At 32.9% G+C, this 16,991-nt stretch overlaps 1 pseudogene; it reads left to right on the top strand.

Annotated features, from left to right (window-relative positions):
• Positions 1-16,413, top strand: part of LOC149263703 (methylesterase 17-like) — a 61,471-nt pseudogene extending 45,058 nt beyond the window's left edge.
• The last annotated feature ends 578 nt before the right edge of the window (positions 16,414-16,991 follow it).

The raw sequence follows: 16,991 nt of genomic DNA, 5'->3' as shown, positions 1-16,991 counted from the left end.
GAATCCAAAATTCTTTTCCTTAAAGGATTTGGATTCAGATCTGCAGAAGAAGAAAGAATAGAATATGCTTCAATGAGAGAAAACATACCTCTCTGAATATGACCCCATCTGATTTTATTTGGTTCTCCATTGTTTAATATAGGCTATTGTTGGAGGATCAAGACTAGGGCCTCCCAGTCGAAAAGAGGATTATGATCTGGCCAGTGCGTTGGGGATCTCCAAACTCTCCATTTTGATGACCTATTGGTATCTTTCAATAATTCCTTGATCTACATGACTCCTAGTTGATAGGTGGATGTTTGGATATCCCATAAGTGCCCTTCTTGGTTTATCTTGGGGTATTGCATCCAAGCCTCCTCCCAAAATCTAGCTTTACATCTATTCCTGACTTCCCAAAATCCATTATCCTTTATAATATCTTGATTCACTTTTAAATTAATATTCTAGATAGAGGAGCCATTCGACAAATTTTGGTGATCAGACAAAGGGTAATGGCTACTAGCTAATCCATTTGAATGACCAGAGGGTCTTCCATATCTCCTGTCCACGAAGCTACCACCATTGCCAAATTTTTTCACCGATAGATTTTGATAAGAGCTTGTGATATTTCAGGTTGCAACCACTATGGATCTTAGGTTTGTATAATTTATCCCAGACCACCTGAGCCCACTTATGGCTGATCCGTGACCCCGACTAAAGATATAACTAAAACATGGTTATTAATTCCTTGTAAATACTACGAGGGGCTGGGAGGATTGAAAATTTATAGATCATTATAGCTTGCAGGACTGCTCTTAAAAGAACTAACAGACCAATAGAGTTCAAAACCTTGAAGGTCTAGCTAGAAATATTTTTATCAATACGGCTCAACAATTCTTTCCAACATGTCATTCTTAGAGAATTAGAGACCAAGGGGACTCCCAGATAATTACTAGGAAACAAACTAATTCAAAAGCCAAGGGTCCGGGCCAGTTGACTTTGCACCCTTGGGTGGGTATTGAAAATGAAAATATCATATTTTCTCTCATTGATAATTTTTCCCGAGTCTTGCTCAAATTCCTCAAGGATGAAGCCAATTTTCTTAGCTTCTTTTAAATTTGGATTCGAATATAACATGTTTTTGTCAACAAACTTATGATGCATTATAGTAGGGGACTCCAGAGAAAGCCTTAAGCCCTAAAGATGATGGCAATTAGATGAAGATTTAGTGAGACATCCCAGACCCTCTGCTGCAATAATAGAAAGAAAGGGGGAGAGGGGATACCCTCGTCTGAAAACCCTAGAACCTTGAAAAGTGCGAGATGGTCAACCATTGATAAGGATGGAGTAGAATGGAGTCTCGATCATATATTTAACCTAAGTGATCCATGAATGAGAGAAACCAAAATCATCTAGAATAGACAGGAGATAATTCCAATTCAGACAGTCGTAAGCTTTAGAGAGGTCAAGTTTAATAAGCATACCTGGAGATCTGGATGAAGATAGAGAATGGACTACCTCATGAGCCACTAGGATACCATCCATAATTTTTCGACCTTCCACGAAGCCTGATTACTCAAGTCCGATAATAATTTTCAATAAAGGTTTGAGATTCCTCACTAAAATGCTTGAAATAATTTTGTAAATAATGTTACATAGGGAAATTGGTCTCAACCCATTAGGATCCAATGCAACACATTTCTTTGGGATGAGTGTGATAAATTTAGCATTCATACACGACCATATTCTTTGGGAATGGTGGGATTCCTCGACCAATTCATGGATTTCTAGCGCAAGAAAGTGTCAAGCATCTTTAAAGAACATTGAGGTAAATCCATCAGGGCCCAGAGCTTTATTTGAGGGGAGCGCATGAACATCCTCTTCAACTTCTATGTATGAGATCTCCCTCATAAGAGCCTCATTCTGATCTTTTCAAATTAGTTGGGGAATGCATTGCCTGATTCTACATATGGCTCCACTTCAATCTACCCTTGGTTCTGTGAACAAGGTCTGGAAGTGGGTGATCAGCTCTTCTGAAATCCCCTCATGTTGAAAAATTCATTAACCTCCCGATCCATGAGAGAAAAGATCATGTTAAAATGTTGGTGCTTTAACATAGTCCTATAAAAGAATTTTGTGTTTCGCTCACCTTCTTTAAGCCATTGGATCCTTGTTATTTTTCTCCATAAGGTTTCCTCCTGCTTTCTCCTTTCCTCCGGATCATTTAGGACCTGACCCTCCTATGCAGCAAGAGTTTTAGTTTGACCTTCGAGGATGATCCATTGTTAGATTGACCACATTGCCTCCTCCAAACGCCTCCCTTTGTGATGAATATTTCCGATTTTAGAAATATTCCAAGCTTTAATCCTAGGCTTTAAGTTCTTTCAATTTCATCTAGAAATTTTCCATATGATTTTGCCCCATCACGTTGATGTCCTTCCACCATTCCTCTAACTTTGCAACGAATTCATCTCTTTCTAGCTAAAGATTCAAAGCGGAAAGATTTATTCCTTGGGGCCATCCTCAAGTCAATTTCCCGACAGATAGGCCAATGATCTAATCCCATGCATGGAAGGATTTAAGCTTAAAAATATAGGTCCTGCTGTAGGATATCATCTGAGGTAAGGAAGTGATCTAGACATGAGGCAATATGGTGTTTTCCCCCTCGTTGATTATTCCACGTGAAAGAGCCATTAATGAAATCAATGTCTTCTACTTTGATATCTTGAATAGTATCTCGAAAGGAGAGAGAGATAGGATCCAATTGTTGAACTCCTCTTTTCTTTTCACCCAAATCCTTGATCAGATTGAAATATCCTACAAGAATCTAGTTGTCCACACCTAGAATCTCCTTTAGCTATCGTAAACTACTAAGAAAAGTTGGCTTCATCGATGGAAGAGTAGGACCATAAACTTCTGCTAACCAAACCATCTCTGAGGAGCATATACATTCAAATTGGCCTGAAAGAGTGTTAGGGAAACCTATCCAGGCCCCGAAGGAGATAGATCTGGAGTCCCATAGGATTCCCAGCCCTCCTACACTACCCTTGGGATCCAATGCCATAAATTATTTCGTGGGGGAGATTCTTCTCATGATTTCACTTAGTTTCTTCTACATTACCTTAGTTTCTTGCAAGACTATGATATCTGGGATTTTTTGTTGAATTCTATCTCTCAAGTACCTCAAATTTCCCTTTGAGTTAAGGCCCCTTATGTTCCAGGAAACCACCTTCATTGAGGAGGAGTTAGAGATCATTGGTAGTATTCTGTGATGCCATTGGTTTGTCCTAAGTTAACTAAGATTGACCCTGCTTCTCTAATCACTTCGCTGGTGGGTTTTCTTCCCTTCTTCCTAGACCTCGACCTAGATTTAGCACACTTAGTGGGTGTTTCCTCATTACGGAAAGCCAAGGTCAGGTGTGGGGGGGATTCCATAGGAGCTTGACATTGTTCCCATTATTTATAGATCCAGTGGAATTGATCTAGTTGTTATTGAGGAATGTCTTTCAATCTAGCTTTGCCCTAGTTCCGCAGGAAAGATATCATAAGCTGCTCATCAGAATTGAGTTGATCCATTTTGATTTCATGCTTTAAGCCTTGCTAGGCTTGGGCGAGGACTCGTTGAATCTCTGTACCAGTTGATAGCTCTTCCAATGATTTTATTTTGCTTGGTTATTTGTTCTTAGGGTTTTCTAGACCCGCTTCCACCTGCATTGCTGCTTGAGATTGAGACACAACTTCATGTGCTTTTGGCTGATCATTTTCACCAGAATCCACTAGAAGAGCAAAGTAATTCCCAGATGGGCGATTAAGGACCTCTGAAGGAGGGGGCAACATAGTATTAGTGGGAGGACCTTTAATGGTTGAAGGGCATCATTCTGGAACTTCCTGAAATCCGTTTGGGGGGGGATTAGCCGAAGGAGAGGGGATCTCTTGCTGCCGCTGAGGGAAATCACGAAATAGGTGCCCATACTCATGAAAAATTCTACATTTCAAGGGGAAATGTTCATAGTCCAATGGTTGAGACCAAACTTCATCCTGATACTCAATGTCAAATGATTCTGTAAGGGGTTGTGATATTTTCATGTAAACACAGATTCTGGCATAGGATGAGAACCGTCGGTAGTTGGTGATCTCCAAGACTTGCAAAAAATTCCAATGGAATTACCAACTGATTCGAGGTTGTCCATCTCCCAAAAATCCTCTAGCAAAGAGTAAATTCAAACCCAAATAAGCACTACCAAGAACTCTTCCTTCTTCAGGTTGTAGCTAGGTTTGCAATGCCTCATGAATAACCCTGCGTTGTTCATGAAGTAAGACCCGTTGTCCAAAATTCTCTTTCAGTCTTCCAAATCCTCAAATATCATTGTGAAGAAACCCTTTACTTGGAGGCGAACACCAAATGGATCTTTTGGTTTCCATTTGAGTTGGATCCATCTAAGAATATTTGACTCCTTGGGCTAGATGCCCATAAATTTATAGACTATCACGTGATATTGTATAAATTGTAGGCATTGTTCCATGTAGTGGTTGGGGATCACTACTCGTAGGTTTTTAGCTTCCTCTCGGAGGTAGTGGCCCCACATTCTGGACTGTAATTGAGCTCCCTAAGCTAGTGAGTCTACTTGCTTACCCTTTTGCTACCATGTGCTGGAGGACAAACCATTGGAGGGGTGATGAGCACCGATTACCATAGATTTGAAGGAGAAGGTAGACCCCCCTCCCCCAGGAGGGCTTGACATGTTCCCAATTAGTCGTAGAGTGGCATCAAGGTTGTCTGTCAGTTGCATAAGCAGGAAAATGTAGTTTCAGCGATGGTGATTCCAAAACCTTGAAACTATAGCACATCATAAACCCTATATCAAAAACAAATTTAAATAGTATTTCATAACATAATTCATTTCATGATTTTTTTAAAGTTATCCAACTCTTTATTTTATTATAAAACCTTATTTATATATTTTAACTAAGTTGTTTTTTTTCATTTATACCGGATCATTTGTTCTTTGTGGCTCGTTTGATCTTTATGTGGGCATATCTCTATAGTTCATTATATATATATATATATATATATATATATATATATATATAATCTCTACGTGGGTATATCACTATAGGGTAATTGATCTCTATCGCTTGTAATCTTTTCGGTGCCTATGGGTTTATGCGCTGGGATAGTTAAAACAATGAATAGCTTTTAATTATTGGAAAGCTTGGGTATAACGTTTTTTACACTAAATAAATATCTTTATATTTTATTTCTCAAGCTCGTATACAATATTTTTTTTTCAAGGGGAAAAGACTCATAATTTTTTATTTTTTTTGAACCAAGGAAAAAAATTACATTCTTCATATGTTGTAAAACATCCCATAAGATAAGCCTCTCAATTTATGAGCTAAAGAGAAAAAATCTTAGAAACACAAATTACATATGAAACATTAAAGTTAAGTGTGATAATAATCACTTAACTTCTCTTTATTGTCTTTCTTTTTTGTTCTTTCTACCATCCCCTTGAGTTCAGACCAACTTGAACCAATGCTTCTTTGCATCATGTTGTCTTTGGTACGGTTCTTTATTTGAGTCCAAGCTCTCAAAAACATGAGCTCTCCTTGTACCTCACATCCCATTTTATGTATGTGCCTTGTTTTTTGTTGCTTTAATGCCTAGATCTCTTGTGATTCAATGTCATTATGCATCTAGAATTCAGAACCATGTTGGACCTATGCATCCACTATTGCTTGATTCAAATGGTTTTCCATGGTTTCTTCTTAATCTTCATCTAACAAGTGAGGATCAAATGGTTTCCATCCTTTTTATTTATGGGCCTGCCCCTTTTTCTTTTTTGGAAGCTCTTTTGCCTAAGGGCATGTCTTCTACAAGTGTTCTGTTTGGAAACATATTGGGCATATGAATGTCATGTTCTCATAGTATAATATTTAAATCCAATCAAAGTTTTATTGTTTTAGTTGAATGTGATTAGGTAGACCTTTCTTCTGGTCTATCTCTACATATTTTGACGAAGGTAAATAGATCTTTCTCTCTTCTTTTGAGGTTCGTCTTTTTGAATTTTCATAGAATGTTTACAATTTCTTCTAGAATCTTGAGGTTCCAGAAAGAGGGTGAGATTTGATAATCTTACCCATACAGGAATTGTTGAGACCAACGTTTTTGTTGCATCAAAATCTGGGAACCGTGGGGTGATGAAGAGCCCAACCCTTCTCCAAAACCAAGGCCTGTCATTTAAAACTTTCTACAAATCTTCCTTTGTGTCAAATTGGACAATAAAAACACCTTTGGAACATAAAAAAATCTCACATTAGTATATATAGGATGAAAGGACCCACTAGTGTAAGGCATCATATCTAGGCCAAAATCCATTGAACATGCATACTACAACCTTGGATTGGAGAGCAAAAAAGAGGGAGTGATTAACCTCCATGGTTGGTACTTGTTGCATTTGTTCTACAATGTAGGGTCCAAGGATGAATTGAAGTTCATCTGCTAAGTTGAATGCATTTCCTTGTACCACATCCTTCATAGAGGCAAAACCGTTAGGTTTTTTGGGTCATGGAGTACCTCCACTCGACCTCAAGTTCAAGATAATGGTATAGTTCCTAGATATGTGGTATTCCTTCATCTAAGTAGGATCTTAAAGCATATTCCCTTCAAAAAATAGACACCGAGTATTCACACATATGCCTAACCTATTCTCAATAGGTTGCTTCATATTTTCCACCAAGTCCAAATCCCCGATCCACAGTGGGGAAGACTCACCATTAATATTTTTTATAAATATCTCATAGGTTTCTTCGACTTTCTCTTTTTCGTCAACACGCTCAAATTGCACAAAGAGCTTCATTTTCTCCTCACCATGCTTGTTCTCTGCAAATCCTAAAAATGTTACATTCCACGAGACCATATTCATCTCAGGAATTTCCTTAAAAAAATTTAAGGATTTGTCAACGAGCCCATTCTATGCAAATTCTACACAAAACATAGTCCAAGAGATCACTTCCCTATGAGGTATCTTTCAAAAGAGGCTATGGGCCATGTCCACAAGCCCATTTTGTGAGAACCCCACAAACTTCTTATCCCACTAGATCATGAGCACCATAAAAGAGCCCTAGACCTTAAAATTGTTGATATAATAGTGCAAAATAATGAAGGCACATTAGAAATAGTAAAAAAACAACTACAAACTAAGTAAGAAATTCAAACAACTTATCTAACACAAGCTAAAATGGTGGGAAAGATACTCAAGCACACAAATAAATTGATTCTTCTTAAGGTAAGTTGTAATGACCATAAATTATATATACTTAGTAGATCTCCAAGCCTAAAAGGGTTGGGAATCTTCATAAATGAGGATCTTATTCTGTAAGACCAAGTTGAACTAAGGAAATAGGCTCAAAAGGTAAAGAAGGTAAGAAAGAAAGGCAAAATGCACAATCATGAGGACTAGAAAATCTATTATTAGCCAAAATAAGAGCGATAAATACAAATTGGGAACACTATAGGTCTTCTTCTAGAACTATCATGGTTTTCCATGGCATAGAATTCCTATGTTAAGTCATATCCCAAGTGATTTTGATCTTATCTTCTTAGTTGAAACTTTGGAGCATGATGAATGTAAGGTCCCCCACATCGATGAATTCAATATTTGGTCGGCCTAGAACAAGAAATCCTCTTGTAGAGGTTTTTGTGGAATAGCTTGTTATATATATATAAAAAAATATTTCTCCTCACATTCGACTTCATAAGATCAATCCCCTCAACCAGTACATTTGGATCAATTTTTTTACTCTAACACCAATAGGATTTATCTCACAATTTTTTATTTTTCTCCTATCAACTCTACCTCCTATAAGAAGGAAAATAGGATATTCATAGTCTAAGGAATGAAGGTAATATCCTCTTGCTATGGTACTTTACACTAGAACCACTACTAACCAAGCTACTCTCCTAAGTAATAAATTTCACCCTAATCCTCTATCGCTACATGAGGACTCTGAAGTAGCTAGTATATTCAAAAGGAATTCTAAAGACATAATCGAGAAATTATTGTGTATCAAGCTAATCAAGCTCTGTAGCTCCCAAGACCTCATAATTTGTAATAGAATTAATAAGTGGCCAACCTCTGACCAAATTACTTGTATTCATGGGCTCGATAGTAGTGTTGTGGATTATGTGATATTTGATACTCATGTTATCAAATGTATTGTAAATCTTGATCTCCTAACCAATCGTGAGCCTAATTCTGACTACAAATCCCTAACCTTAACTCTAAACCTTTACATGCACACCAACCAGATGCAACGTAATTATGGGATTCAAAGGCACATTTGTTTTGACAAAAGAAAAATTGATCTCTTCTTAAAAGACATAAAAAGGGATTTGGCTTTCTTAACATATAATGATAACATTGATCACATCTACCACATTTTTACTACAATCATTTCCACTACCGTTAACAAGTTCTCTACTTAGGTGTCTTATAAAAAGAATAATAGAATTTCCAATGCTTTGTATGATAATGATTGTAAAATTTCTAGGAAAGCAATCAAATATTCTCCTAACAAAATTGTAAAGATTGAAAAAATTAATATGTACAAAGATATTATCTAAAGGAAGAAATGATACTGTATAAATAGGATGCAAGAGCATCTTGTTCACCTTTCTAAAGTTGAGCCTAAGAAGTTTTAGAGGCAAATTTGTATTCTTAAAATGAAAGAAAATAATTTGATCTCTTTAAAGACTAGATATATATCTTAAGAATCTTTATAATTCCCCTAACACCATGGGTGCCATCTTGAACACTCCTATAGAGGAGGATATTTGTTTTGGAAGACATGGAGTTTGGGATTAAGAAACTTGCTAATGGGAAATCTACAGATATTGAAAGCTTCCTAGGAATGGGACGCAAAGTCTTATTCTACCTATCTTTAAAAGTGGGGAAAAAACATTCCCTCTAATTACAAGACCATTATGATTAGCCACATTTTATCAAACTATATGGGCATATTTTGGAAAATAAGATTTCATGAGACATCACTCAACTATAGATCATATTGTTACTCTTAGGATCATTGTAGAGGAATGTCATCATAATAAAATGGATCCCTTCTCTTGTTTTGTTGACTTTGGAAAATATTTTGACATAGTTACTTGCGACAAGCTATTGAAGAGGCTAGAAGAGATAATGGTTCACATTGAGTTGAGGGTCGTTGTGACTAGGCTATACGAGAATGTTATTTCCAAACTTAGGACCAATGAGAGTTGGTCAGAAGAAACTAAATAAAATATCGAAGTTAAGCAAGGGCATCCCATATCCCCTACCCTTTTTGACATTTACATCGATAAATTAGAAGAGTGTTTGGAAGCTACAAGTTTTGGTGGCTCCAACCTCATAGGTATGGTCATTACTCTTCTCCTTTATGTTGACGATATTTTTCTTCTAGCCAAGATCCCTAATGATCTCAACAAGCATCTTAGAATCCTCCCAAGATTTCTACTCCAAGATGGGTATGATTGTTAATACCAACAAAACTAAAGTAATGAAAATCAAATCCAAAAAGACCAACTATGATAATTTTATTTATGATAATAACTAGTTTTAGAATGTTTCTTCATACAAATATCTATGAATTGACATTCATCATCAACTCAATTGGAATTATAGCATTGAGAAAAGGATAATTAGAGGTTGGAAAGCTTATTATGGCTTGAAAATAATTGTAATCCACAAATATTTGGGTATGAAGTAAAAAAAATCCTCTTTGAAACTCTCGTCACCTTTTTTATTTTATATATATGTGAGTTTCGGAGTTGCAATATATCTAGATAATTGAGGAGGAAAATTGAGTTGATCCAAAAGAAATTTATAACCTACAACCTCAAGATTAAAGGAAATACTCCCTACCCTATCCTCTTGATTGAAGCTAGATTTTTCCCCATTGAAAGCATGGCTATAATTAGATGTCTCATGTATAAGAAGAAGTTATACAAAATGGAAGCTAAGAGGTTCCCCAAAATTGCTTCTAACTCTACCCAAAAACAAGACCACTGGCTCAAGAGAGGTTGGCATAAGGATGCCTAGTCTTGACTAGCCCACTCGAGGGTAAAGGAGGAGACCATCTTGGATAATAAGGATAATATTAGAGATATTATTACTTCCAAATTTAAGGATAAGTTGTGGGATGATAAGAAGTTAGAGGGAAAAATGAAGCTAAGTATTATAAGGAGGTGATCAGCCCCAACCTTGATAACAAGAATTATCTTTTTGTCTTGACTAGTGCTAAGAACAAAATTAACATTGTCATGATAAGAACTAATTCTCATGAGTTTGAAAGTCAAAGTGAGCATTGTCCAATTCCAAAAACACCTTGGGATGAAAGAGTCTATCACATTTGTGATAATAAGATGGTTGAAGATGAAAAGCACTTTCTCTTGGATTCCCTAGCTTTTTCTCACATATTTTCTAATTTTCAAAATCTTTCTCACACTACCAACCTTCTTGACTTGTTAAGTAAGAAAAATTATGGCAATCTCCGAACGCTTTTCTCCCATATTTCCGATCATAAAAATAAAGTCTTAAAGAATTTTTACTGATCTCTTATTTTCTTAAGGTCTTAATAATCTTAGTAGAGGTTAATCATCATCATCCTCTTCATCATCATAACAAAAATATACACCAATTCTAATTAGAATATTTATAACTTTTGAAAAATAATTAACTCTTTATTTCATTATAGATTTCTATTTCATAAAGTTGATTTTCTATTTTTCCCATGCATTATTTACCATATAAATATATTTTTCATCTATTATATTAAGATTAATGACCTTTTAATATTATATTATAGATATATAAAAGATATTTTTTTATCTTTTATATTAATATTAATAACCTCTTTTTTAACTATGGATATATAGTTAAATGTCGTTTTATTTGCTTTATTTTAATTATTAATCTCCTCTATTTAATCATTTATATATATTTGAAAATTTTTATAATTTTTTATAATTATAACAAATTTAGAAATATTGAGATAAAGTAATAATATTTTTTTTAATAACGAGGATCATAATTAATTTATTTTTTTTAAATATTTTTATTTGTGTGTATATATATTTACAAAATAAATTTTTCAAGAGGGTGTAGTTAGAGTGGCAAGGGGAGTAGCTATTATCTTCTTCATAGGGGTTCTATCTCACCTAGATTCACATATTTGCTTTTTAAAAATAATTAGAGCAAACAACATCTTAAAACTTAACAATTGTAACCAAGATTTCCAAAAAAAATTATCAAACTGATTTTCTCAAAATAATACTAAAATTTCCATTATTTTTCAACTAAAATTATAATTTCATTAAACTATAACCACTTAATATATTAATAAAAATTGTTTTCTTTATAATTAACCTATATACTAAAAATAATATTCTTAAAATTTCAATGAAAAGATGGAAACCAACCTTTCAAATAACTCAAAATCCCAACCAGTGATGGGAGGAGGGTGATACAGAAATTAACATATTAATGACTCAAAACCAAACATAATAATTGATTATTATATATATATTAAATACATAATAATTGATTTCTATATATATATATATATTAAATTTTACATATTTCCGATTAAATTTAAAGTAGTTTTTTTCGTTAGAGTGGGATATAAAATCTGTACGGTTTTTACACGCCTACTCAACATCTCAGGCTATAGCTGCAAGAGATGTGTTTATTAATTACACTAACACTGGATGACGTGGGAATATTTAGTGTTTTCCGCGGTTGATGTTAATATTTGTTTTGTCTTGTTTTCAAGTGCTCAAAATTCGAGTTTTTTTTTTTTTTTTTTTTTTTTTTTTGAGTTTTTGGTGTTAGAATCCCGTGGAAAATATTGTGATGAAATTTGTTAAGGTATTTTTATTGTGCAGTTGTTATTTATCGAATTTGTGATTTCAATAAATTTTTACTGAATTTTAGAGAAATTAGACTGGAAAATCCTACCAAAAATACTTCTAAAAAATAATACTAAAAACAACTCAAAAATTAAATAACTAGTTTTAAATTCAACTTAGAATCATGCCATGTCACCATTTCAATATTCATGATTCTTAAAATCAATGAAATTAAAGCTTATAGCTTGATGTTTAAAGTGCTTTTGGGGGATAGTATATCATTTTGTGAGTGGTCAATAGTATTCAGTTGAAAGCAAAAGGCTTTTAATAAATACAAGGAAATTGTGTTAATAAAGTACACAGTGAATCCATAGAATTAAAATTATAATTAAAAAATATATTTTAACAAAAAAATTTCGGTAGAAATCATATGAGAAAATTTTTTGGCAGACGCATTTCAAACCAACAAGTGTAATTCATCATCAAAACCAGATATTATTCCAAAAAATTATATGTTAATATAATTTAAATTTTATAAAAAATGTCTAATTTTTGTTTATAGTTAATAAAAATAAAAAAATAAACAAATATTTAAAAAAAAAACTTTTTTAAAAACATTATAAAATTTTTATAACTTTTCTGTTTTTAATTAAATTCGATAAATTTTGTTGCGGAAAAACCATGACAATATAATATAACGTGTTTGCAGTAGGCAAGTATAAGAAACATATTTTTTTATTAGCAATACAATAATGCAAGTATGTTGTAGGTTCTGATTTTAATTATACAGTACATATAATAAAACCGCGGTTTGTTTTTTTTTTAATTTTAGGACGTTGGTTTGAGTTTTTCCTTGGAAGTATGTTGTAGTTCTGATATAATTATACAGCTCATATAATAAAACGGCGGGATTTTTTATTTTACGATGTAGGTTTGAGTTTTTTTGGGAATAACATTATGTTATATTATCAGTGTTAGTTTTTTGGTGAATATTTTATTTATTTTAAATTAAATAAATTAACTAATTTAGATATTCAAATAATTTATTTAAATCATATATTGAAATATTTTTAAAAGTATAAGAAAATTATAATTTTTTTCACATAAAATATAATATTTCCTTTTATTATTAATTACTTTATTTTTTTAAAATTAATAAAAAATTATGACATTTCACATATCTTTTTTAGAATAAATTGTACTATCAAACAAAATTAAGACAGTGAGAATAAGATTATTGATATTTTATAATATTTTTAATTAAACTAACCAGATATTAATATTATTTTTTATCTTTTATTACAATAGACATTATTTTTTTATTTAGAGAATATTTTATATAAAAGAAAATAAAAATCATACATGATCTCGGTGGCCACCTAGAAAATGTGCCTATCCTTGTAACAATAATATTATACTTTGTTATCCATCTTAATACAAATAATTATTTTTGTTACCATTTCTTTTTTTCTTACTCTATATTTAATAGAAATAACCTGAACATTCAATAAGCTGTTGCCAGCTAAATAGTGTTGCAAGATGCACACAAGCACTTCCCAATCCTAAGTATATAAATACTGTGTTAGTTTTTTAACACCTTTTTTCCAAAAGAAAAGAACACAACTTCTTTATTAAAAGTAATCGCGTTTACATTTACCTGGCTCACTTTTTGATAACCATTCAGCAAATCCTACAGAACCATGATTCAATTAGCTCACCAACAGAGCCCTAAAAAGCAACAATCAATGACAAGGACATCACTTTACCAGAAGCAGTCTAACAAAGACTAGAAATAAGAAGATAAAAAAGGACAGCAAATATGAAAAGAACAAAAACAAAATAGAATGTCCTTAGCAGGGAATCCAAAAATGGTGGGGTAGACCACCATGCTTACACCTCAGTTTAATGATTATATTTTTTTGGTTTGGAAGTTATGAAAATTCCAGTTATATTTTGAAAAATTTTGCAGGGATTTTTTCAAAAAATTGTTAAGCTTTATAATTTTATGTTTTTAGAAGCTTTTGATGGTGTTGAATCTATTTCCGTCATCAAAAACATGATTCAAACATTGTCTTTACAAAAAAATTTGAAATCTTTTCACTTAAATTCCAGTTATTTTTGGCAGTCCAAACAATTTCTCGTAAACCACTCCCCATAAAATATCAATCCAGGAAGGATAAAAAATCCGCGTTTGTACAGAGCATGAGCTAGTTGATTTTGCTCTCTAAAAACATGTTGTAAAGTGATATCAGCTAAAACAGAGAAAAAACAACTTAGTGTTTTGCATCCAGTTAACCAAAAAGGGACCTCGAAAAATTGCCCCCTGAATCCATAAAATGATTGTCAATACTTCTCCAACCACTAGAATCTTGTCGATTACAGACCAGGAGGCACACTGTAAATTTTGCTCTGCAATTGGAACCGGCCACTTATGACCAGAGCAGTGTGAAAGTAACATTTATTGTTCGGGAACTGTCGCATCAGTTAGGGTTCGTTAGTATAGTGTTCGAGTTTCGATTCTGGATGGTACGGAGGTTCATTCTTATCTGGTCTATAATTCGATTGACACGTACAATTTTAAATAATAGATTTTATTATTTGTTGGATTAGAATTATTTTAAATAATAATTTTTTTTATTGAATTGAGATTTTTATGATTTATACTAAATTAATGAGACATTTTTTTGGCCTAAATCAAATGATATTTCATTTATCGAATCAATGAGTGTAATTTATCGTAAATTTTCATAAAAATTATGTTAAACAAATAAAAAAGAACATATCACACTATTGCTAAAATTGAAGAATGAAAAGCGCGCTGAAATGGAAAGTCCTGGGAGCATACAAATATTTTGGGCCTTCGTTAATTTAAATTTTACAATTTTCAAACTTTTTGTCTGACAGAACTTTATAATTTCTATGGAGACACAGATAGTATTGGTGGGACACAGCTTGGGAGGCATTAGCGTAGCCAGTGGATCTGAAGATTTCCCGCATCTCATTGCGGTAGCAGTGTATCTCTGCGCTCTTATGTTTCGGGGTGGAGAATCCATGCAGCGAATAAAGGAAATTGTAAGGATTTTAGCTTTTACAAACATATAATTAATGAAATAAAAATATAGATACAGCTGTGAGTAAGAAATTTTATGGTTTTATTTTACAAAGATATAATCAATGAAATAAAAATATAGATACAGTTGTGAGTAAGATAAATTTTATGTCCCGTCCTAGAGTATGCCGTAAAACTGCTTCTGCTTGGCTAAGAGCTCGTCTTCCTCGGACGTAAGGAAACAGGTTAACAGCCCAAGACCCAGAGGCATCTGGCAGGAGTGAGAGCCTGCTCCCGATTACGGACCACCAGCAGGGTTATGCCAGGTGGCGTGGTTTTCCTATTTAACAGTGATGAGTCAAACCCAGCATTCGCGGATAGCAGCCAGAGATGGCTGTCCTCACTGTTGGTTTGACACCTGAGTTGATAGGTTTTACCACCTTCGGAAAAAAAAAAAAAAAAGATAAATTTTATGTCTTTTCCTTTTACATATTTGTTAATTTATTAAAAAATTGTTTATTTTTACATATATAATATTAAATAGATGATATTAATTTAATTTAAATGGATGATGTCATTAAAAAATAAAAGTGTTTGATAGATGATATTAATTTAATTTAAATAGATGATATCATTAAAAAATTAAAGTGTTTGATTTTTCAAACTAAAATAGTGACCTACAATATGAAGAGAAAATATGAAATCTTTAAACAATACCCTGTTAATTGTCTTTGCATTTTGCAGGTGCAACGGGACAGAGATATTGCTAGGAAACGTGAATACAACTTTGGTAATGGCAGGGAAGAACCTCCCACATCTGCACTAGTGCCTAAAAAGTATCAGAAGGATTTATTCTACGGTACAACCTCCACATTGGTAAGTGTATTTTTTCTTTATTGGTTGATTATAATAATTTGGTACTAGTTGGGTCTACTAATAACATTTTTTCTACTGTAACCTCCATATTGATAAGTATATTCTTTTACTTTTAATTAGTTAATTATATTAATCTAGTACTCGCTAAATCTACTAACAACATTTTACCTTAAAAAAAATCAAAATACGTCATTATATATTATTATTATGTTGAAAGGAGTGGTACTAAATATAATTCGATGTTGACAGGATGCAACTTTGGCTTCTCTCTTGCTCCGACCATGTCCAACCAGAGCAGTGACAAACCTGAGCCTGGAGACCACAGATGAGCGGTATGGGGTTGTTCCAAGAGTTTATATCAAAACTATTAAAGATAACACGCTCTCTCTTGCCGAGCAAGAAGAGTTCATTGCCAATTCGCCACCAAAGAAGGTTTACAGTGTGGACACAGACCATAGTCCATTCTTCTGTGCACCGGAGAAGCTGCATAGTCTGCTATTGGAGATCGCCAACACATACTGCTTATGAATGCAATTAGCCTCTTTTACATCGAACGAAAAAACTTCGGAGGCTTGCCTTTATCAGAAATTTAGTATTTAATTAAATAAAATTTAAATATATAAATAAGATAATAAATTTTACTCTCACTCTGTTTCGTTGTTTGGGAGAAAAGTTTGGCTTGGTTCTCAAATCTAAATTTTGTTATTTTCTTTTTCTTAATTGCGAATCTGAGTGAGAAAAGGTAGTCTTTTCTAGGCAAGTAAATCTTCATTTTCAGAAAAAATAAAAATATAGACATATTTTAAATAAAAATCTAGGTTTTTAAATTGTTATTGTTATTTTGTATTAGTTGGGTTCAGCATTAGAATTTAGATTTTTCTTTAATTTTTTTGTTTCCCAATGTTATATTTAAAAATTTTCTTTTAAAAAAGATGTTTTCATAACAAATTAACTCTTTATCAATAAAATTTTTATTAAAAAACTACCCTTCAATTACATAATTTTGTTAAAAAAATTCACAAGCAAAAAAATATTTTTTCACATTCTTATTTTAATTGTAATTTTATTATTATTTTTATTATTAATTTAATTTATTTTAATTTGTTCTTCATTAATCATTATTAAAAAAAATCTTTATATGATTTACCAATGTAATGTTTAATGTTCTTCCAATTTTTATCA

This window comes from Pinus tabuliformis, chromosome 6, assembly GCF_031772625.1.
Source record: "Pinus tabuliformis cultivar Carrire ecotype Pingquan chromosome 6, CPIR1, whole genome shotgun sequence".
Taxonomy (NCBI): domain Eukaryota; kingdom Viridiplantae; phylum Streptophyta; class Pinopsida; order Pinales; family Pinaceae; genus Pinus; species Pinus tabuliformis.
The sequence above is the reverse complement of the archived record's forward strand: the minus strand, read 5'-3'. Positions and strand labels throughout refer to the sequence as shown.